The sequence below is a fragment of the Lissotriton helveticus genome, chromosome 10 (assembly GCF_964261635.1).
Source record: "Lissotriton helveticus chromosome 10, aLisHel1.1, whole genome shotgun sequence".
NCBI classification, from domain to species: domain Eukaryota; kingdom Metazoa; phylum Chordata; class Amphibia; order Caudata; family Salamandridae; genus Lissotriton; species Lissotriton helveticus.
The window spans coordinates 105,439,004-105,463,398 of NC_136071.1; positions in this window are offsets into that span (position 1 = coordinate 105,439,004).

Genomic DNA, 24,395 nt, shown 5'->3' on the forward strand with positions numbered 1-24,395 from the left:
TTATCCGCTGCAATCTTTCTTTAAATGACTTTTTCTTAACCATTCAAATTACTTCTTTCACAGAACAGAACCATGCACCCTAACTTTCAGTTTTCAACTTTCTGAATACACCAATCATTGCTTATGATTCAAGAGCACTGAAACTCCACAGTTTTGTTTTTGCAAACTCCTACTGTTCCAACTGCCATTTTATTCCTACACTTCATCTGACTGCACCAGAACCTCCTCTCACCATGTATTCTGTCTGGTTTATTGGACATAGCTATATCCACTGGGCTCAAAGGTATGCAGCTACCAGACATTTTCACAACCTTGACTTACCAAATGTAGACATAAAATGGATTGGCCAAAGAGGATTGAGATGTCATCAATTGATACCATTGGTGAAAACCTTTTTGCATCTGCCACACCCTCACCTCATAATTCTGCACTGTGGTGGGAATGACTTAGGCACTTTGACTGGGGTAGGTCTGGAAATGCTTTTAAAGGACACCTTTGAGCAATTGATGGCACTTTTTCCTCAAACTGCCTTGGTATATTCCAATATATGCCAAAGACAGAAATGGAAGTGGTCCAACCAATTTTTTCCACAATTTGAGAAAGCACGGAAACATGTGAATAAATATGTTTCTGCTTACATGAGAGACTATGGAATTGGTTCAATATACAACAACAACTTGCGTTACAACATGCAAGATATCTACAGAGGAGATGGTGTGCACTTCTCAGATGAGGGGAATAGAATATTCCTCCTGAATTTAAGACTGTGCATGGTACCTACTTGTAGGTACCTAAATCAGCCACACAACCCAAAAGCTCTTTTCAGGGCTACCCTACCTCTGATCACTCCAAATGATTATCTTTTTCAAACTTTTTTCGCTATTTTTCACCAAAGTACGCTCCCCGGTACGCTCCCCGGTGCGCGTATCGGGCACTCCCCCGCGAAAAATTAAAAAAATATTATTTCTTTTGGCCTATATGGGCCTCCTAAGACCCCTCAGAAAACGTAGGGGGTCAGGGGGTGCCTACCGTGCCCCCTTATACCTATTCCCAACGTTGTTTGTCCTCCATTTTCTGTCTCAAATCTACCGAAACACAAAATGGAGGACTCCCGTTGCGCTTACCAGTACGCGTACCGGGGCGCTCACCGGTAAGCGCTCCCAACATTTTTTAAAAGTTAATTTACATAAAAACCTCTGTAGAGAAGTTCACCAAATATAGAATAGGCAATACTACATACCAGTCCCTACCATTTTCCCAAATTTGGTGGCATTCCATTGAGCCATTTGGCCTGTAGCCCTGTCTAAATATCCTGAGGTGAGTTACATGACAAAAACACATCTGAAATGTTAGAATTTACAACCAATTAAAATGTTACTTTCATTTTCTACTATTATTTCCTGACATTTGATTGGTTATGTACATGAATATATATATATATATATATATATATATATATATATATATATATATATATTACCTACTGGCGGTCGCCAGTAGGTAGTTATAGTTAGGATTGTTTTCCATAGGGAAATTGCAACATTCTATTGGGAATAACTTTGGCGCCAGTTGAGGAATCTGCCTAAACTTTTCCTTAACTTTGCCTCGCGGCGCTCTGGTCCTTCCCTGAAAGTTTGGGGCGGATTCGTCAAGCGGGGGCCGAGATAAAAGGGGGGCCCCAAAACGTGTTTTCCCCATGTTAATTTCCATCGGGCGGTTGGACTCACTTTTAGCCCGAACGGCTGAATAGATTTCCACCAAGCTTGGCAAAATTGTAGGGACTGGTACCCCGATGTGCCTTTGCTATGTCTCAAGATATATGCTCCAGTGGTTTTTACGAAAATTAACTTTGAAAAAATATATATTGGGCTACATTGGGCTATATATATGTTGGAGCCCAAATGTAGCCCAATGTAGCCCAATGTAGCCCAAAGATGGTCACCAGAGACAAAAAAAACCAGATGTAGCCCAAATATCAGCCAGATGTAGCCCAACTATAGCCCAATCACAGAATGTCCCAGAGTGTTCTAAAGAACAACTAGAGCGCTAACAGTCTTACTTATGACAAAAGTATGGCACACCTGAAGTCATCTTGATTGGAATAAAGTGTCAACACTTAAAAAATTTAATTTGCAAAGGAACAAAATGAGGGGTTTCATTTTGCCATAGAAATGTTATATATATATATATATATATATATATATATATATTCACTGAAAAAAACCATAGGTTACACACCAGTTATAGTTAGGAATTAGCATTTAAGAAAACTTTGAAATTCACTGAAAAAACCATAGGTTTCACACCAGTTATAGTTAGCTGGAAATTTTACTCGCATAAAACCATTGAAATTCCCATGTTATAGTTAGTTGGACTCACTATAACTTGCACGTCTGCAATGCACTGCTGATGACGTCACATATTACATCACTCATGCATATATTTAAATATTTAAACATTACTCGCTAATATATGTATTCACTAAGATACACTTAATAAGCCAGTTAACCAATCAATTTTTTTTTTAAAACACTGTCATGAGTGATGTAATATGTGACGTCATCAGCAGTGCATTGCAGACGTGCAAGTTATAGTGAGTCCAACTAACTATAACGTGGGAATATATATATATATATATTGTAACCAAAGGCCTTGCAGCTTGGGAGAACACTCGACGGCGCTCATGTGTGATGCAGCCTCCTTCCTTACTTCACATAATTTTTCGTTTTTGCCCAACGCGTTTCAAGGTAGAAACCTCTTCTTCTGGGGCCTGGTGCTGTGAATGAAAAAACATCTGAGTCTTGCATACCATTTCCGGTTTTATTTCATTCTTGCACCTCCCTCCAATGATGTATGGCACAGTTCAAGGCATTATGGTGCATGATGGGACATTTAGTTCTCAGTGCGAGAGTCAGATAGTAATGCAATGTTTTTTTCACCTTTTTAGTTCATATTATTACCTTAGTAGGTTGTTTTTCATTCAGGCAGGCTTAATTAGCATATTCAGCGCCGTGCTCAGCAGGTTTAAAAGGTTTAATCCTGAAGCCTCACTTAGCTGGCTTTCCTTGTCTCTGCAATTTTTTATCTTTAAAACATATATGTGTTTCTGTGAGCATTACTATCTGTGCATCATACATTTTTAGCTCTTGGTAAACTAAGTTTCTTTTAGTCTAATTGTTCAGGCCAGATACATTCCAGGCAAGACACCTGCAGTACGTCATTTTATGCACAATAAATCAAAAGCCGCTTCCCCTTTCTTATCACTCCTTAGAACCACTTTACTTCTAAGGAAACTTACACATACTTACTCTCTTAAACAATCTCTTATAGAAACACATACTAATTTAAACAGGAACTCTTACAATTCCTCACTCTCACATATACTCACTTATATAGATCAATCTTCACATATACTAGATTAAAACATATGTAGTTACTGATAAACACACTAGTGAGACAGTCATTCACTCACTAACACACACATATACACACTCATCCACCCATACAGTCCTGCACATATGCTGTCTTCAAAACACATACAAAGAGAGAGTCAGTCATTCATGCATCTATGTGCTAAGTAATACCCCCACCAAACCATACAAACACTCATACTGATATTAAAAAAAAACATCTAATAACCCATATACATACACATGTAGCAACTCACCAACCCATGCAGGCACTTATACACAAAGTGAAACACTAATACATATATTTGAATATTTAAACATTAGTCTCTAATATATGTATTCACTAAGATACACTTAATAAACCAGTTAACCAATCAATTAAAAAAAAACATCCATGTAAACACTCATTTAAACATGTATTCTTCCATCAACTTTTATATATGCATATATAATACATATTTATTTTTTAAAAAGAGACACATTCACTGGATGGTGTCATCAGTGATGTCATGAGTGATGTCACTGACCATGTCATGAGTGATGTAATATGTGACGTCATCAGCAGTGCATTGCACGCGCAAGTTATAGTGAGTCCAACTAACTATAACATGGGAATTTCAATGGTTTTATGCGAGTAAAATTTCCAGCTGACTATAACTGGTGTGAAACCTATGGTTTTTTCAGTGAATTTAATAGGTTTTTTAAATGCTAATTCCAGTGAATATATATATATATATATACTCAAACTTCAATATAGATTGGTATATGTGTAATCCATATTTAAATTTCAAACTAAACCACATTCACTGGATGATGTCTTCAGTGATGTCATTTGAGAGGTCACCAGTGATGTCACTGACGATGTCATGAATGATGTAATATGTGACATCAGCAGCAGTGCATCGCGGTAACGCGAGGTATAGTTAGCAGAACTAACGATAACGGAGGAATTTCTATGGTTTTGTACAAGTAAAATGTCCAGCTAACTATAACACCCATGAAACCAATGTTTTTTTCTGTGAATTTCTAAGGTTTTTTAAATGCTAATTCCTAACTATAACGTCTCTGAAACCTATGGATTTTTAAGTGAATTTCAAAGGTTTTTTAAATGCTCATTTTTAAGTGTAATAGTAGTTATACCTATTTTTTGTACTGAATTTCTATAGTTTTTTAACTGTTTATTTACAAATATGTTATGTATTAAACAACGTTATATATTTTTTCTGAAAATTGCAACAAAAAAAATTAAATCAATTTTAAACTGAAATATTTTTACTTTTTTTCTTTTCTTTTTGTATTTTAATATATTTATATAATTTTCTTTTTTTCCAGATTATTTGGGGGAGTCGCATACCCAAAGCGTACCTACTGCAGCGGGTCAATTTTGGAAAAGTCGTGAAGGATCCGCGTATGGTGAGCGACCAGTGTTACGTGGTGTGCGCAACTGGTATGCGACCGGTCCGCGACACCTGCTCCTGCGCATTTGCAACAGATGCGCATTACGGTACGCAGCACTTGCGCGGTGGCGGGCTCCACGTGACGTCATATACGTACTGTGACGCGCTGGGTGAGCGACTCCCGCAAAAAAAATGTATGTTCTAAAATTATATGTATGTGCCTTTAATATACATATTAGGGCAAGAGATTATCTAAGGTATTCATAAAAATAATATATTTCTACTTGAAATAAACTTATATTATTTTTAAATATATTTTCGCGAAGTCGTGTCGGGTGTGTGCTTCGTGAGCGCAGGGTACGCGGATCCCATGTGACCTCAAAAAAAAGATTTGATTGGTTCAATAGAAGGAGTGGAAAGTGATAATTTAACCTCACCTGCCCGGGACCTATCAAGTGTTCCCCATAAAACAACTATAAAGCCAACAGCAGGATCAGGACAAAGGGATAAGATTATAAATCTAAAAGAAAATAATGTAAATGTAGAATTATAACACTGGACAAAACCCTGTCTACAAAAAACTAGTATAAACCTCGATCAAACGAGTAATCAAACTACGCTTGACATTACTTTTTGGAATGTGGCAGGGCTACAAACTAAAATAGCAGATAGTAATTGGAGATTAATAGTAACATCATTCGACGTAATTGCTTTACAGGAAACTTGGCTCCGCTCACCCTCCCATCTCTTGGGCTACAGAAGCAATTCCGTCGACCTCGGGTAGACCAAAAGGAGGTCTTATAACGTACATATCAAATACTCTCTCCCTGGGTAAAATTGAAGCCCTGAAGCTAGATCACAACTACCAGATCTTTATGATAACTGGTCCCAAAAGGTTCATCTATTTAGTGATTAACTTCTATAACAATCTTGGGACAGTCGACTTAAATGAGATTTTAAACAGCATTCTGGGATTGCTTCAAAATGTATATACTAGATACGCTAATAAGTCCATTATGCTAATATGGGGAGGCGATTTCAATCTGCATCTATGTAAAAATAGTGATCATGATAACTGTGGCATACAGGATGAGCTTGGCAATAACCTATCACATTTCGAACACACAGCCACAGGAAATCGAATGAACGAGATCATGGCCATTGCAGATTTGGGTTATGCTAATGACTTGGTCAGTCCCCCAGTTCCCTTTTCAACCACCTTTAACGGTCGGGGAGCAAACACAATAATTGATTACATATTAGTTTCTAATTGTACGGCATCAAGAATTTGTAAATTCGAAACCTCTGTAAATATATTTAGCGATCATTATTCTAATAGTGTTCGAATAACCATTACCCCCATCCTAACAGAGAAGGTTTACTGGAGCCTCTTGGATCAACAATCCCTTAATTTAGATAAGCGAAATGGCTTCACGTTAAAATGGGCCAACGTGGATCAAAAGGAAGTTCTGGCAATTATTCTAAAGAAGGGTTTGCCAGCATTAATCGCATGTCTAGATCAGAATTCCAGCCCCAAGACAATACTTTCTAGCTACGAGGATATCACTAAAGTAATAAGAGATGAGCTAATTATCACTAGAAAAACTAATAGGTCCAAATCAAAGGGGTGGTTTAACACTGAATGCACTAAAGCGCTAACTAAACTGAAGAAGGCATTAACTAAAAGCACAAGCGATAGGCAAGAGATTGCCGACTTGAGGAAGGCCTATCATTTAGCCAAAAAGAAACGTAAAGCCCAAATCAAAGATTCTTTATGGAAACAACTTCACCAAAGTTGTGTTGTGAAGGATTCCATCACTTTCTGGAGAACAATTAAAGCACCGTTTCTCTGTGTAGAGAAGGAACTCCCAAAATTAGAAGTAGCTGTAGCTCCCGATGCTTGGGTGGACCACTTTTCAAACATCTCTAAACAAGATGAAGAACTGACACTGGATCCGGCTGATAACTCCTTACAACCAACTTATCCCATTCAGATAAGCTTTGAACATAATGAAATCATCAAAGCTCTCAAAAAGTCAAAATCTGGAAAAGCCCCAGGTCCAGACGGGGTCCCAGTAGACTTAATCAAGGTCGAATTGGATTTATAGTCCCCTGTTTTGACAAGAGTACTTGAAGCGAACACCCAGGCAGGACTAGTTGAATCGTAGTCAACATCGATTTTGGTACCTATTTTTAAAAAAGGTGACCGTAGTAACCCAGGGTGTTATCGGCCCATATCGCTTTTGGATACACTTGGCAAGATAGCAGGGCGTATCCTTCTGGAACGCCTCCAAAGTTGGGCAGAAGAAAACAGCATAGTCTCAGACTTGCAATATGGTTTCAGGGAAGGACTTGGGACAGTCGACCAAGTATTAAACCTTACTCTGTTAATGGAAAAATATGTGTCGGCAAAAGGTGGGCCACTGTACATGGTCTACGTAGACCTTAGTGCAGCTTTCGACTGCATAAGACACTCAAAACTTTGGGCAAAAATTATGGATATGGGAGTCGAACCCGCACTGGTTAATTTTTTAAGAGAACTGTACTCCAACGCAACAGCAAGGGTCAGATTTGGGTTAGATGGAGACCTCACCGAGTCATTCAAGGTACAGAGGGGGGTCAGGCAAGGGTGCGTCCTGGCCCACGTCCTATTTACTTTGTATCCCAACAGCCTTGAACAAGAAATGGTGAGAGACAGTAAAGACCTGCCTGCCATTCAGCGTCGTCTAATACCGGCATTATTGTATGCCGACGACGCTGTCATCCTGGCGAGAACCCCTGTCCAACTTCAGCGATCGGTGAACAGATACTGTGAGTACATGTCCTCTCTGAACTTAAAAGTAAATATAAAGAAAACCTTTACTATGACTGTGGGGCTAAGGAAAAAGAGCAAAAAAAAGGATATATGTATCAATAATTCTGTCCTAGATACGACGACTTCTTATCCTTATCTAGGAATCCTGGTTGATAGCAAATTAACATGGTCAAAAGCCATCGACACAAGGAAACTATCTTTCCTTAGGGCCACAGCAGCGCTAACTGCTTTTGCCCAAAAACTTGGGAAGAGAGCACCCGAGGAAATGTTAAAAATATTTCAGGCCAAATGTATTAGTGTTGCCAATTACGGCGCGGGTGTATGGGGATATTCAAATACAGATGACTTACAGAGAGTCGAGAACTCTTTTCTTCGTTATCTCCTCTCAGTCCCCAGAAGTACAACGACATACGGGTGCCACCTAGAACTAGGCATGGACTACATCACGGACATCTTAAAAATCCAACCTATAATGATGTGGAGGCGTATCTGGACTAACGACCAATCGCACAAAATAAGATGGCTGGAATACGTAAAATTGTTTTTCAGCGATCTGGGCATCCCGAGCTTTTTTTCTGACCCGATTACGATTTCCAAAATTCCACAAAAAGAATTAAAAAGGTCATGTTTGTCACACATGAGAGACCTCAGATTGGTTTAAGAAGCTGGTAAAAATTCAGTACAGCACCTACTGTCTATTCAAACCACCTTCTCGTTACAGCCGTATTTAAAATACGATCTGAACCATTTTGAAAAATTCCTATTAACTAGATTTAGACTGGACAATTTTTACAGGCTTATCTCATTTCCAAAACAAAATGACTGGTCGACTCATCTTTCACCCTGTCCCTGTGATTCTGTTTCCATTCAAAGTAATATTCACACAGTATATTTTTGCAAATTCTTTGCAGCTCCCCGTACTCATTGGATAATTTCAATAATAAAGATTATGGGACTTCGAACATGCCGTCCAGCCTTCCTAGCTTTGCAAATGCTGGAAAATGAAATGTATACCAAATCGATTGCTTCCTTTTTTTAAATTTGTATTAATTATCACCCTAATCTCAATACTGAGTGATTATTATGTCTAAATGAACGTAACTAATGTGTAAATCAATCTTTTAACATTTTTTATTGTATTTTAATTGGAATTTTTTTATTGTTTTATGGTCTTCTTCGAAAACCGAATAAAGATGATTTTGATTTGATTTGATTTGATTTGATTTGATTGGTTCATAACTCTTCCCACTGTAACTATTGAAGGAACCCACCCATTTCAATCAGTCTTGTTGGAGCATCTTTAGAGAGACATCTCTTTTCCTACAAGAGCCCTTTTTTCTTGTTTATTTGGTGTTTTTCAAAAAATATTTAAAAAAATGGCTTCTGGACAACAGCAACAGCAGGAGGAAGTATCTTTTGATGAAGAATTTTTGCAGGAGGCACCATGTCCACAGAGGCCGGAATCTGTCATGCGGAAATTCTTCACTTTTCCACCTGGAGAGAAGAAAGTAAACGTGAGAAAGGTGACGTGCAAAATTTGTGACCGAGTCCTGTCAAGAGGCAGTGAAAAAAAATACTCTTGTGGCACTGCATCTATGTACAAACATCTACGGGCCATACATCCTCTCAATCTTGCTCGGGAGGAATCGAGGCGAGCTGGTTTGAACCCCTCACCTGCTGTGGCAAGTACATCTGGAACGTCCTCAGCAACACCTGCATCGGACATTATGCCAGAATTTGCCTTTCTTGAACAGCACTGCGTGAAGTGCAAGAAACTAATATGCTTTGATGAGCAGTCGGTGTATGCAGTTTGTGCTGCGCAACGCAACCATCGTTGTTAATTTTTTTTTGTTCGTTTTTGGAATGATTTATAATTCCAAAAGTTTCCTGTTTTAGTCATTCTTTTTTTGTTAATTTTTTGTTCATTTTTTGAAAAAACACCAAAAAATATATAAAATTGTAAAAAAAATACCTAAAAAATATAAAAGAAAAAAGAAGAAAAAAAGTTCAGAATTACCTTATCTGGTTAAAAAAAGAACTATAATTGCATGGTAATGTGTGAAAGTTTGGTTGAATATATTTATAGAGCATGATTGACTGAAAGAATGGATTAGTAGTGTATGGTGAATTTATAGGTGAATATTTATGAGGAAGTACTTCAGCGTGACACTGCAAGCTCTTTAGCTGGACTTCGCTGTGGCACTTCCGAAGCACAGGGATGTGACATATGTACATGAATATGTTGCAACTCTGTGCTTCCCTCTGCACTGCTGGACAAACTGCAGCCATGCGGTGACACAGGCACCCTTGCACCATACTGCAAGGATGTCTGTGTCATGGGGAGATTGTTTTTGTTCAGGTCCAAAAACACAAAAACAATCAGTAAAGGCATTTTCCTCTTTCAGTGTATACTGTGGAATGCAGCATGCATTGAAAGAGGAAAAACATGAGGAGAAATGAAAACAATTCTCTTCGTTGCGCCTTGCTACACCAACTCTAGGATGGTGCAGCATTCACACACATCTCCAGATTAATGATTTCTCATTTATCTGGAGATGTGTCTTGTTCTATGGGTGTTGCCTGTGAACATCCACAGTAACACCTATGAAACGCCCCTTCAACGCAAAGTGCTGTGTATGAAGGGGCCGTATTTACAAGGAGAGGAAAAGCCACGCAGGGTGGCTTTTCCTCTCCTTGTAAATATGAAGGAGTACCTGGTGCCATCACTACATTACAAAAAGTGACGTACTGGTGGCACAGGGTGCTTGTAAATCTGCCCCATAAGTGCTTAGGTATTGGCAGACTGATGCAAAAAGAAGATAGTGCTGGATGGGTGATTGGAGAATTGCATGAGACTGACAGTAGGTATCATACGCTACATGGGCACTACTTCAGTGTTTATTGGAGTGGACCAATAGTATGTATCTGCTTAGAGATTTGTAGGGATTATGCACAGAATATTGTATGTGTACTTGTGTTGGTGCCTGGGTCATTTTATAAGAATACCACTAGTAACTGGAATGATGACAGTGCTGCAAACAGAGGGAACACTTAATTTATAAGTGCTAACGTATTGGTGGAGTAATAGGATAAGTAGATAGTAGTAGATAAGTGATTAAAGAAGTGCATGGGACAGACTGGACGATTCCTTCACTGCATGAGTACTAACTGGGTATTAAGAAGAGTATATCAATAATATGTAGCTAGTTAGAGGTCTGCTTGCATAGTGCACACAATATTATAGCTGTACTTGTGTGAGTAGCTAGGCCTTCCATAAGTTCATGACTAGTAACTAGAATAATTACAGCATTACAAACATAGTGTACAGTGAATTTATACGTGCTTAGGTATTGGTGGAGTAATAGGATAAGTAGATAGTGCTGGATGGGTGTATGGAGAAGTGCATGGGACATACAGAAGGATTCCTAGACTGCATAGGTACTAACTGGGTATTTAGAAGAGTGTACTAATAGTATGTAGCTGGTTAGAGGTCAGCATGCATAGAATACAAAATATTGTATTTGCACTTGTGTTAGTGGCTAGGCCATTCCTTAAGTATATGACTAATAACTGGAGTAATTTCAGTGCTGCAAAGAGAGTGCATGCTAAATTTATTAGTGCTTAGGTATTGGCACAGTGATAGGATACGTAGATAGTGCTGGATGGTTGAATGGAGAAGTGCATGGGACAGAAGGATTCCTAGACTGCATAGGTACTAACTGAGTATTTAAAAGACTGTATTTATTTATTTTATTTATTTTTAAGGTTTTATAGAGCGCGAACAAGATCCTTGTGGATATCAGAGCGCTTTCCAGTATTCAGAATTGCATAATACCTAGGTAGCAGTATGACAAATCAAACAGATAATGACGGAAGGCTGAGTTGCGCAAGGGATAATAATACGGGTGCAACATACAAAACGTGGTGACGAGAAACATGGGATAACATTAAAAACAGAGATCAGGAACAGTAGTAGAAAACTTAGCGTGAATGTCTCGATTTCTTAAGTTCCATGGCAGGATATTGCTCCTAGGGAGAGTGGAAGGACCTCCCAATGTGGGCAGAATTATTCTTCAGAAATGATTAGCGTCTAGGCAAGTACATTTTGCCATGAGGATCGCTTTTACTTGCTTTTTGAAGGAGACGGTGGAAGAGTTCAATCTGGTTTCTGGGGGATGAGAGTTCCAAATCCTAGGTGCCATTCCTGAAAAGGATTGTTTATAAGTTTTCTTTTTGTTGAATCTTTGACGTTTTAGAAGTAGGTTGTCGGCCCCCCTGGAAGACCTGGACCCGCCGGAGATTGTCAGTTTCTGAGCAAGGTAAGTAGGAGTCTCTTGGTGTAAGGCCTTGTGTGTCATGCATGCTATTTTTAGATGAATTCTAGCTTCAAGCGGGAGCCAATTCAAGGATTTTAGATCAGGGGAGATGTGGGAGCTTCTTTTCGAGCCTGTGATGAGTCTTGCTGCTGTGTTTATAGAGGCTCTCAGGGGAGCTCTGATGACTTTCGGGAGGCCGCAAAGAGAGACACTTCCATAATCCACTCTAGGGCAAACTAGCGCTTGTACTGCTATCTTGAAGTCAGTGGCTGGCAGGAAGGGCTTTAATAAATAATAATAGTAATAATAATTATAATAATAATAACGTTTATAGAGCGCCTGGTTACACTAAAGCCAGTGTGTCCCCGCGCTATGATGCGGCTAGCAACAGTTAGGCGGACAGGCCCCTCTCTCCAAATCCTCAGAAACGGTCCTCCTCCCCCTCTAACCTGAGGGGAAGAGATGGGTTTTCAATTGTTTCCAAAACATATGTTCAGAGGTCTCCAGTCGCATTCTTGGTGGGAGTCTGTTCCAATGTTGAGCTGCCTGGACCCGGAAAGAGCGTCCACCCATCCGGGCTCTTCTGATCTTGGGGACCTTAACCAGCCCCGTCCCCGTGGATCTCAGTTGGCGCGCAGGGGCATAAGGGGTCAGCAGGTCAAGAAGATAGGCGGGCCCTTTCCCCTGCATAATACGGTGACTGACCAGCAGGGTTTTAAAGATCACCCGTTCTTTGATAGGTAGCCAATGTAGTGACTCAAGGGCTTTCTTAGATGGCGCTCTTTTGGGCAACATCAAGACCATACGGGCAGCCGCATTTTGTATGCGCTGTAGCAGAGTGATACACCTGACATTAGCTCCCAGGTATAGGGCATTCCCATAGTTCAGCCTAGATGTGATGAGGGCATGGACAAGGGTTTTTCTGGCCGACATCGCCAGTAAATCAAGTGTCTTTCACATACTTCTCAGAATACCAAAGCACTGTCCTGCCACGCGCCTTGTGTGATACTCATAGGAGATTTTGTTGTCTTGCCAGATACTCAGATTTCTAACTTGGTTACTGGGAGAAGGTTGAGGCCCCAGCACCTGTGGCCACCATGCTGAAGTCCACACAGACGGTGCTTTCCCCACAACTAGCACCTCCGTCTTACTTCAGTTTAATTTCAAACAGTTGTTAGCCATCCAGGCCGCTACTTGATGTAGGCACATTGACAAATTACTGGCTGCTGTCTCATTAGATTGAGTGAGAGACACAACAAGTTGGGTGTCGTCCGTGTAGGATACCACTTGCACCCCAAACCTTTCCGTAATCTCCACAACTGGGGTTACGTAGATATTGAAAAGGGTTGGGCTCAAGCTGGACCCCTGAGGCACCCCCTGTTTCAGCCTAGTGTTTTTCGACCAGTAAGGTCCGTGAGCTACCTGGAAGCTGCGATTCTGGAGGAACGACTCCAACCAACTTTAGCTTCCTCAAAGTGTTGATCTGGAAGTTTGCTCCCTTTGTGGCGTTGCTAATGTGTTTCTGCATAGTGAGATTGCTGTCTAGGGTTATACCCAGGATTTTGCAGAGTCAATGATAGTGGGTTGAACGATAAATGCGGTGATATGTTGGTTTAGATCTTGCTTAGAGGGGATATTAGCAGGTGGAGCGATAAGGAGGAATTCGGAATGCTATGTAGCTGATTAGAGGTTTGCATGCATAGTGCACAGAATATTGTAGTTGTACTAGTTTTACTGGCTAGGCCATTTCTTAGGTACATGACTAGTAAGTACAATAATTTCAACGCTGCAAAGAAAGTACATGTTGAATTTATAAGTGCTTAGGTATTGCGGAGTGATAAGATATGTTGATAGTGCTGGATGAGTGAGAGACGTATTGACTTAGAGCTAGGTTTACAAAATGTGGACATTAAATGGTTTGCACAGAAAGGATTAAAGTGACACCAATTGATGCCATTTGTTTATTTTTATTTATTTTTTATTTTTATTTTGAGAGTTTTATACAGCGCGAACCAAACCCTTGCGGGTATCAGAGCGCTTTACAAGGTAGAGTCTTAGTTACAAAGAAACAAGGTAAATAGCATAGAGACCACAGATAGACAGTGCTAGTATAATCGTTCTGTCTTTGACACGCCGTATATGAAACATAACAAAAAAAAACATACAATGAGTCTCAAGCATAAATATATATAAATATACTGGGGCAGATCTACAAACCCCATGCGCCGCCTGTGCATCACGTTGAGTGATGCACTGGTGGCGCAGCCTGCTAAGGGATATTTACAAGCACAGGTAAAGTCACTCTGCGTGACTTAACCAGTGCTTGTAAATATTGCCCCTGTTCACGCAGCACTTTGCGTGTTAGGGGCGGGACATGGGTGGTAGTGGGTTTTCCCATGCAACACCCATGTCCACTGATGCATTTCCAGATTTACGAGAAATTGTAAACCTGGAAATGCGTCAGTTTGCTGCGCCACCATAGGGGTGGTTTAGCGAGGCGCAACAAGGAGAAATGTCTCCTTGTTTTTTCCTTTTTTAATGAGTGCTGCACTCTACAGCACGCATTTAAAGAGGAAAATGCCTGCAGTGATTGCTTTTGTGCAGGAAGCGGCCCCTTCCTTCACAAAAACAATCTCCCGATAGGCAAGGCATCCTTGCACCATGGTGCATGGGTGCCTGCGCCGGCGCATGGCAGCTGTTCCTGCACCAGCGCTGGGGAGAGCACAGGAATGCGACATATCATTGTAGATATGTCGCAATCCTTTGCTCTGAAAGTGCCGCAGCATGGCGCATCCAAAGGGCTTGCGGTGCCGCGATGCGTCATTTTCTTGTAGATCTGCCCCTAGGGTCTCTGGATGGGCGGAGGACCTTGTAAGGTTCCGAGTAGAGGATACATTGGGTCGGAGAATAACAGTAGCCTCTGCTCAAGTGAGTTTAGCCATGAGAAGCACCTTCACTTCTTTTTTGAAAGATGCAGTAGAGGGATTACGTCTGATTTCTGGGGGTAGAGCATTCCAAATTCTGGGCGCAATTCCCTGAAAAGGATCGCTTGTATGTTTTCTTCTTGTTGAATCCTTGCGGTTTCAGTAGAAGGTTGATAGAACTTCTTGAGGATCTGACACCACAAGAGGGCACCAGTTTCGGTGCCAGATAGCTGGGTGTATTGTGATGGATGGCTTTTTGAGTCATACAGGCTATTTTCAGATGAATTCTGGTTTTAAAGGGTTGCCAATTAAGGGATTTTAGGTCAGGGGATATATGGGAGCTTCTTTTGGAGCCAGTGATAAGACTCGCTGCGGTGTTGATTGAGGCTCTCAGAGGAGCCGTTGCAGCTCTGGGTAGGCCACAGAGAGCAACACTTCCGTAATCCACTCTTGGGATGACTAGAGCTTGTACTGCCAGCTTGAAGTCCTTTTCCGGCAGGAAAGGTTTCAATTTTCTCAAAGTATTTATCTGAAAGTTTGCTCCCTTTGTTACGTTGCTGATGTGTTTTTGGGTATGCAGACAAAATATCGATATTTAAATATCGATATACAATTATATCGAAGTTTAAATATCGATGGGACAAAATATAGGAGGTAAGTAATATCGATAAATTTAATATCGATATTAGTAATATCAAAGTTTTAAATATCGATGTCAGTAATATCGATGTTAATAATTTCGATGTTACTAATATCGATTTTTTAATTATTTTTGTGTATATTATTATGTATTTATTATGTTATTAATTTATTTTTTTGTAATTTAATAAAATGTATTTTAGTACTGTAGCGGGTTGTGGGTTTATAGGGGAATAGGGTGGGAAGTAATTTAATTATGTTAAATTAATTATTAATTAGTAGGAATGATAAATTAATATTTATTAATTGGTAATTATTTTTAATTAATTGGTAATTAATTTTAATTAATTGATTAATTGATAAATATGTTCTGTAGTGGGTTGTGGGTTTATAGGGGAATAGGGTTGGAAGTAATTTAATTATGTTAAATTAATTATTAATTAGTAGGAATTATAAATTAATATTTATTAATTGGTAATTATTTTTAAATAATTGGTAAATCATTTTAATTAATACATTAATTGATAATTATGTTTTGTATTGGGTTGTGGGTTTATAGGGGAATAGGGTGGGAAGTGATTTAAATGTAATTAAGTAATAATGTTCTTTAATTAATTGTTTGGTTAATTATCTAATTGTTAATTAATTATTAATTGTTAATTAAATAATATTAAATGGTATTTTTATAAATTATTTAAATTACATATATTTTGTTCGCATGTTTTTAATAATTATGTATTGGTATTTGTAAATTGTTAATATATATTTAATAATTTATATTTTTATTATTTAAAATAACTTTTATTTATAAGTATGTTATTTTTACCCCTACGCTATCCAACATTGTCCCTACTGTTGCACTCTCTGTAGTGGGAATAGTAATTTTTACCCCTACGCTATCCAACACTTTCCCTACTGTTGCACTCTCTGGAGTGGGAATAGTAATTTTTACCTCTACGCTATCCAACACTTTCCCTACTGTTGCGCTCTCTGGAGTTGGAATAGTAATTGTTACCCCTACGCTATCCAACTCTTTTCCTACTGTTGCACTCTCTGGAGTGGGAATAGTATTTTCTACCCCTACGCTATCCAACATTTTCCCTACTGTTGCACTCTCTGGAGTGGGAATAGTAATTTTTACCCCTACTCTATCCAACACTTTCCCTACTGTTGCACTCTCTGGAGTGGGAATAGTAATTTTTACCTCTACGCTATCAAACACTTTCCCTACTGTTGCACTCTCTGGAGTGGGAATAGTAATTTTTACCCCTACGCTATCCAACACTTTACCTACTGTTGCGCTCTTTGGAGTTGGAATAGTAATTTTTACCCCTACGATATCCAACACTTTCCCTACTGTTGCACTCTCTGGAGTGGGAATAGTAATTGTTACCCCTACGCTATCCAACACTTTCCCTACTGTTGCGCTCTCTGGAGTTGGAATAGTAATTTTTACCCCTACGCTATCCAACACTTTCCCTACTGTTGCACTCTCTGGAGTGGGAATAGTAATTTTTATCTCTACGCTATCCAACACTTTCCCTACTGTTGCACTCTCTGGAGTTGGAATAGTAATTATTACCCCTATGCTATCCAACACTTTCCCTACTGTTGCACTCTCTGGGGTGGGAATAGTAATTTTTACCCCTACTCTATCCAACACGTTCCCTACTGTTGCACTCTTTGGAGTGGGAATAGTAATTTTTACCTCTACGCTATCCAACACTTTCCCTACTGTTGCACTCTCTGGAGTGGGAATAGTAATTTCTACCACTACGCTATCCAACACTTTCCCTACTGTTGCGCTCTTTGGAGTTGGAATAGTAATTTTTACCCCTACGCTATCCAACACTTTCCCTACTGTTGCACTCTCTGGAGTGGGAATAGTAATTGTTACCCCTACGCTATCCAACACTTTCCCTACTGTTGCACTCTCTGGAGTGGGAATAGTATTTTTTACCCCTACGCTATCCAACACTTTCTCTACTGTTGCACTCTCTGGAGTGGGAATAGTAATTTTTATCTCTACGCTATCCAACACTTTCCCTACTGTTGCACTCTCTGGAGTTGGAATAGTAATTATTACCACTACGCTATCCAACACTTTCCCTACTGTTGCACTCTCTGGAGTGGGAATAGTAATTTTTACCCGTACGCTATCCAAAATGTAATTAATTTTTTTTTCAAAACCGTATTTATTGAGAGTTTAAGCAAGATTCGGTACAGCCCTCCACAGTCAGGAGGAGACTGTCAACAACAGACATGTAAAAGGCATAGCAGTGAACCCAGAGTTGTAGAAAAACATACCCTAATCCCCTCCCATCCCACCCATCCCCAAAAACACCCTTCAACACCCCCCCCAGCTACCCACCCCTTATCCCACCCTAACCCAGTGCACGTGTTCACAGTGTAGCAACATGAGACGGAAAGCAAAGGCGGTGTCAGCCAACAGTCTAATGTACGGGGTCCACATCAGGGGGCAACACATCATCAATATCAGCCGGGGGACCAAGGGCCAGACCCCTGTAGTCCGCCCATCTTTTCCAAATTTTGTAATGTTTCCGGGGACACCCTCTGGCTTCAAAAACAGGTAGTTCTAGGCCCATAAGAAAGTCCAGTCCCGCTTTCCATGCACTAAGTGGGGGGGCACGTTCGCTCTTCCAGGCCTGGGCCAGATCTCGCTTGGCCACCACCAGTCCCAACAGCAGCAAGTGACGTTTGTAAGTGTTACCCCCAACATTCTCCAGGACATGAAGGAGACCCAGCCTAGGGGTACGGGGCAGGACCCACCCCAACACCTCCGAAAGGCAGTTCCAAACCCCCGCCCAGAATCTGGTCAGCCTCCCACAGGACCACACGGTATGGAATAGCGTCCCCCTCTCATCACCGCACCTCAGACACTCCGGAGAGGCTATAAGGCCCGCTCGCCACAGCCGTTCCCTAGTATAATAGGCCCTGTGAAGGTATTTGAATTGAATGAATCTAAGACGGACGGCTATAGCAGCTCCCCGGGGGGATTCAAGGGCCTCGCGCCAGTCATCATCATCCAAGGGGCCAACATCATTCTCCCAGGAGGCCTTCAATGTCGAGAGAGAGGGGGAGCAGTGTGTAACCAAGGAGCGATATATCTGAGAGACCTTCTTGTCGCCTAGGTCGCCCATGAACAGCTTTGCCTCGATGGGACTGAAGTCGGGGAGTTGCTCTAAGTCCACCAGGCTAGGGCCGAGGGCATGGCGGAACTGGAGGTACCGAAAGAATTGGGACTTAGGCATATTAAATTCAGAACTAAGGTCCTGAAAGGACTTAAGTGTAGTTCCAGTGAGAACGTGACCGAGGGACAAAATCCCGATCGCGTCCCAGCCGTCAAACCCGGACAGGGAAGCCAGCGCCGGAAGCAAGCCATTACGCCACAACGGCGTCTCGGCCGTCAGTCTGCCCCACCACCCCATACGGTGCAAAGCTTGCCGCCAGACCGCAAAGACCACCTGAGTGATCCTCGGCAACATCCTCCTCCGTCTGGCCGAGTACAGCAACGTGTGGAGCGTGGCACCACCCATCAATAAGTGCTCCAGAGCATAGGCCGGATCACTACGGTCCCCATACCACCACTCATTGAGCACTAGGAGGTGGGAGGCCTGGTAATAAGACAACAGATCCGTGGACGCCAAGCCGCCACAGTATGTAGAGAGAAAGCAGGTACGTAGCGCAACCCTAGAGGCACCCCCGGCCCACAAAAACCTACCCAGCACCGAGTTGACACTACGGAACCATTGCGGGTCGATTCTATGTGGATGATTCTGCAGTTGGTAGAGGAGCCGAGGTAGGGCTACCATTTTGAAAATGGCCGACCGACCATAGATATTAAGGGGCATACGCGTCCAGGCCTTAACGTCCATCTGGACCCTGTCCCACACTGGCCGAATGTTCCGATCCCACGCCACCGTGGCCGAGGCCGAGAGGAAGACGCCCAAGTATTTCATGCCATCAACCGCCACCTGAAGGGACGCAGCCCACGGGCAGCGCACCGAGTCACTCCCCAACACCCACAGGGTCGACTTGCGTGGGTTAAGAAAGAGCCCCGACGCCTGACCAAACTCATGCATTATCTCAAGAACGCGAGGGCCCGTACGATGCAGATCAGTCATAAAGAAGAGCACGTCATCAGCATACAAGGCTATGCGGTCCGAGTGGTCCGCCCCCCACACAAAGCCCCGATAAAGCGCGTCCTGGCGCACCCGGGCGGCCATAGGTTCCATAGCCAGCGCGAAGAGGTACGGGGAGAGGGGACATCCCTGCCGAGTGCCCCTGGCCACAGGAAACCGCGCGGAGACCGCCCCTGAAACACGCACCGATGCGGTGACATCCGTATAGAGCAATTTTACATAGGAGACGAAAACTGGACCCAAGTTCAATAGCGGCAGAAGAGCAAAGAGATAGGTCCAGCTGACCGAGTCAAAAGCACTATCGATGTCTGCCAACAACAGTGCCGCTTGATCCCCGGTTGTCCCGATCGCGTCCAGCGCGGCCTGAGCCCGCCGAATGTTGTGCCGCGTCGCCCGGTGCGGCATAAAGCCCGCCTGATCCGGGTGGACAAGGGCTGAGATATGCGGAAGCAGGCGGTTCGCGAGCGCCTTGGCCAGGAGCTTGGCTTCAAAATTAATAAGGGATATGGGACGGTACGACTCATGGCGTTCAGGGGGTCTACCCGGCTTTTGAAAGACCACGATTTCGGCATGACGCCAGTCCGGGGGGAGGCTGCCACGCTCCCGCGCCAGTTCCAACGCCCGCCTGTAATGTGGCCCGAGCTGCAGGTGAAATTTCCGATAGAATTCGCTGGGGAACCCGCTCGGCCCCGGTGCTTTACCCACATTTAGTTGACCCAGTGCGTCGCCCAGTTCCTCCGCCATCAGGGGGAGCTCCAAAGCGTCACGCACGTCATCGGAGACCGCATGTGGGTGGACCGCCGCGAGGTATTCCTCAATGCCATCAGAAGAAAGGCTCTCCCGGGGGGCATACTGATGCTCATAATAGCGTGCAAAGCTCGCCGCAAGGATCGTGGGGTCCGTAATTGCCACCCCCGCGTCGTCAACAAGCCCTGGCAAGGTGATCGGTTGCAGAGTCTGCTGACAAAGCCTGTGGAGCATGGTGCAAGACTTGTCACCCCACTGATACACCCTACTACGTGTAGCCAGCCACGCCTGGCGAGCCTCATCCAATAAGACCGAGGAGTAAGACTGTTGCGCCTGTAAAAGCAGCCGCAGTGTCACATCATCGGCCGCCTCCCTGTGTCGCGCCTCCAGCACCTCCACCTGCACCGCAGCGGTAACAATACTTTCCTGTCGAGTCCGGCGAGCAGAAGCGCACCAGGCTATATCCACACTCCTCAAGACGGGCTTCATAGCCTCCCATACCGTCACTGCATCTATCCCCACCGTAAGGTTGTCCCGCCAGTAGTGGGCAATTGCACCGCGCAGATGCTGGGAGTAATCCGGTCGCTGCAGGTGCCACGTAGACATCCGCCACCGGAACGGCTGGCGCGCCTTACAGAGATCAATTTGAACCGCCACAGGGGAGTGGTCAGACAGCCCGCGAGGCCGGATCGCCGCCCCCTGCACCCTGTCAAGGAAGGCCCCCGGTACAAACACACAATCTAGGCGCGAGAGAGAGCCATGCACAGCAGAAACATACGTGTATTCCCGCCTCTCCGCATGCAGATGTCTCCATACATCCACCCATCCAAGACCATCAATCATGGCACTCAGCCGTGTAGGGGAGGCTACAGCCGCGACCCCTCGTCCCCTCTGTCTGTCTAAAGTCATGTCCACCACATCATTCCAGTCGCCTCCAATCACAGCCAGGGAACGGGGAAGCTCGGCCCACAAGGCAAACAGCCGCTCCGCAAGGGTCCACTGCAGCGGGGGAGGGGCATACACACTACCGAACACCACAGGCTCCACACCAATCTTACCCTGCACAAACACAAACCGGCCCTGAGGATCGAGCCATTGACGCTCATGAGTATAAGCCAACCGTCTGTGGACAAGAATGGCCACGCCCCTCGACCCCCTAGTGAACCCGGCATGAAACACCTGGTGAAAGCCAAACCTCTGCAGACTCAGTGCCTTAGTGCCCAACATGTGTGTTTCCTGAAGAAAGAGCACATCTGCCAAGTCCCTTTTCGCCCAGCGAAGCACAGCCCCCCGTTTGATCTTGTCCAGGAGCCCCCGAACATTCCAGCTCAGTATACGCATGGAAGTGCCCGGAGACACAAGCCGTGGAGCATCAGCCATTGTCACGATGAGCCAGTTCCTGCCATCCCCGGTACCCGACCCAGGCCCCCCACACTCCAGTTGCCAACATCATAGGAAGCACGTGCACCCCCCAGAACACAACCCTGAACCCCACTACCCCTCTAAACCCGGCCCAACCCACAAGCAACCAAACACCCCAGTTCCCCCCTCCCCCACCCCCATACCTCAATGAACGATGAAGTATCTGTCGCGGTATACGGTACTTCAGGCCCAAAACACAGCGCCTAAAGCCAGCCATACCAATGGATCCCAACTAGTCCCCCCCGAACCAACCAGACACACTCCCAGAACCACCCCCCAGTCCCAACAGGAGGAGGCAGCCCATAGTACGTGCCCCGAACCCCATCAAACATATAGCAAAGTCATAAGCAAAGCACCACAGGAAGGTACCAGACCACAAGGGCCCAAGCATTCGCCAAAGAAGAAGTCAATACTGCACCAGCCAATGTCTGTCCCACCGACCAAAGCTCAGCATCCGCAGTGTACAGTCACAGATGAAAGGCAACCAGCAGACAGTCCTAGCGGACGGTGATCAGGAGTCTTTGCCAGATTGATCCGTATCGGGCTGTGTGTCCCCCAGAAGGGGGTCCCGGGACAAGGACCTCCGCCGGGAGCGGGACTTGCGGTGTCGTTTCCCTTTGCCTGACGGGTTGCTCCGGTCCTGAGATGAGCCACGCGACGACCCGGAGTGCAACCCCGGTTGGACGTGTGGTCGAAGTCTGACCGCCTCATCGGTCCAATTGAAGACGGCCTCCGGCGTATCGAAAAAAAGGGTCTTGGAGTTGAAGATCACCCGGAGGCGAGCCGGGTAGAGCAGCGAGTATTGGGTTTTCAGGCCACGCAGCTTGGCCTTGGCTGCCAGGAAGGAGTGCCTCTGCTGGTGGACCAGTTTGGTATAGTCCGGGAATATCATAATTTTATGATTGTCATAGAGCAGAGTGTCCTTCCGCCGCGCTTCCCGGAGAATAACGTCCCTGTCGTGGAAGTTGAGGAGCCTGGCGATGATCGGGCGAGGCCGCTCCCCGGCCGGCGGCTTCTGCGTCAAGGCACGGTGTGCACGCTCCACCACGAAGCAGCGCGACAGGGAGTCCGAGGGTAGCCAGCCCTCCAGCCACCGGGACAGGAAAGCGTCCATGGGCCCATTCTCACAGTCCTCCGGAAAGCCAACAAAGCGCAGGTTGTTTCGCCGCGCCCGCCCTTCGGCATCTTCCACACGAAGCGCTAGGCCCCGTTGAGTCTGTTCCATGTCGGCAACCTTCTTCTTGAGGGCACCAACATCTCCTTCTATTGCCGTGACCCTGGTCTCCGTTTCAGTAATGCGGGCGACCGCATTACGAAGATCCTGACGCAGCAGCATTACGTCGGCACCCACCGCGCCAATCTTCGCATCCAGCATGTCGCGGGACTGTGTAATGGCTGTCAGCAACGCCGCGTTGTCCGGTCCAGCATTTTGGTTTTTTTAAATTTTTTTTTTTATTATTAATATTATTATTATTATTAGGGACATTTATAAAGCGCTGCGTTACGCACACCGGCGTGTCCACGCGCTACATTATTAAAAACTTTTATTGAGCAATAAAATAAGAATTACAGAGATGGGCCTACAACCACACGGGCTGGCCGCTAGTAGCAACGCACAACATAAGTAGCAAACGATCCTTCCCGTGGCCGGGCACAAGGAAAATACCAATTATTGCTCGAAGCATAGGACAGGACATGACAATTTTTATAATAATCATGAAAACAACAAACTCTAAAACAAGGCGAATGCACAGTAATCAAGTCAGCCCACGAGGCGGAGGGGAAAGCAACTAATCAGGAAGACAAAAGCAAAGCAATGAAACTCGGCATGGCCGGGGGGGGGGGGGGCCAGCGGGGAGGGCAGGAAAATCCTAAAACCATATGAAAAATTGTCGGGAATGTCAGCCTAGGGAGATAGGGTCACATCTGGAGCGTCAACCAGGGGAGGGGCACAAATGTCTCCACGATATGCACTCCACTGACCCCAAATCTTCGTCCACGCCCTGGGTCTGCCCCTAGCCACATAGACGGTCTTCTCTCGGAACATGGACCAGTCCATGTTATCCTCCCACACCGAAACCTCGGGAGGTCTGGATGCGCCCCAAAGTTGCGCAATGTCCCGCTTCGCGACCATGTATCCCAAGGTCGCCCATCTGGTCTGGGCCACAGAATAGTCGGTGGGTTCCCACACGTTCAACAGGCATCGTCGGGCCTCAGGCCGCAGGGTAATACCAGTCACAACAGTCATCACCGCAAGCACATCAATCCAGTAGGCTGCTACCACCGGGCACTCCCAAAGAATATGCAGAAACGTGGCACTCATCCCACAACCACGCTTACATAGACCATCCGGGGAAAAACCCATCACAACCAGACGCGGACCGGTTACATACACCCGGTGGAGGATCTTAAGTTGAACCAAACGGAGACGGGCGGGGATGGCGACCTCTTTCGGAGAAGAGAGTGCCGACTGCCAATCCTCGTCATCCAAGTCCAATCCGTCATCGACCCAAACCTCCCGAAGGCGGACCAATAAGTCAGCGCGATTATTAATAAGTTTCT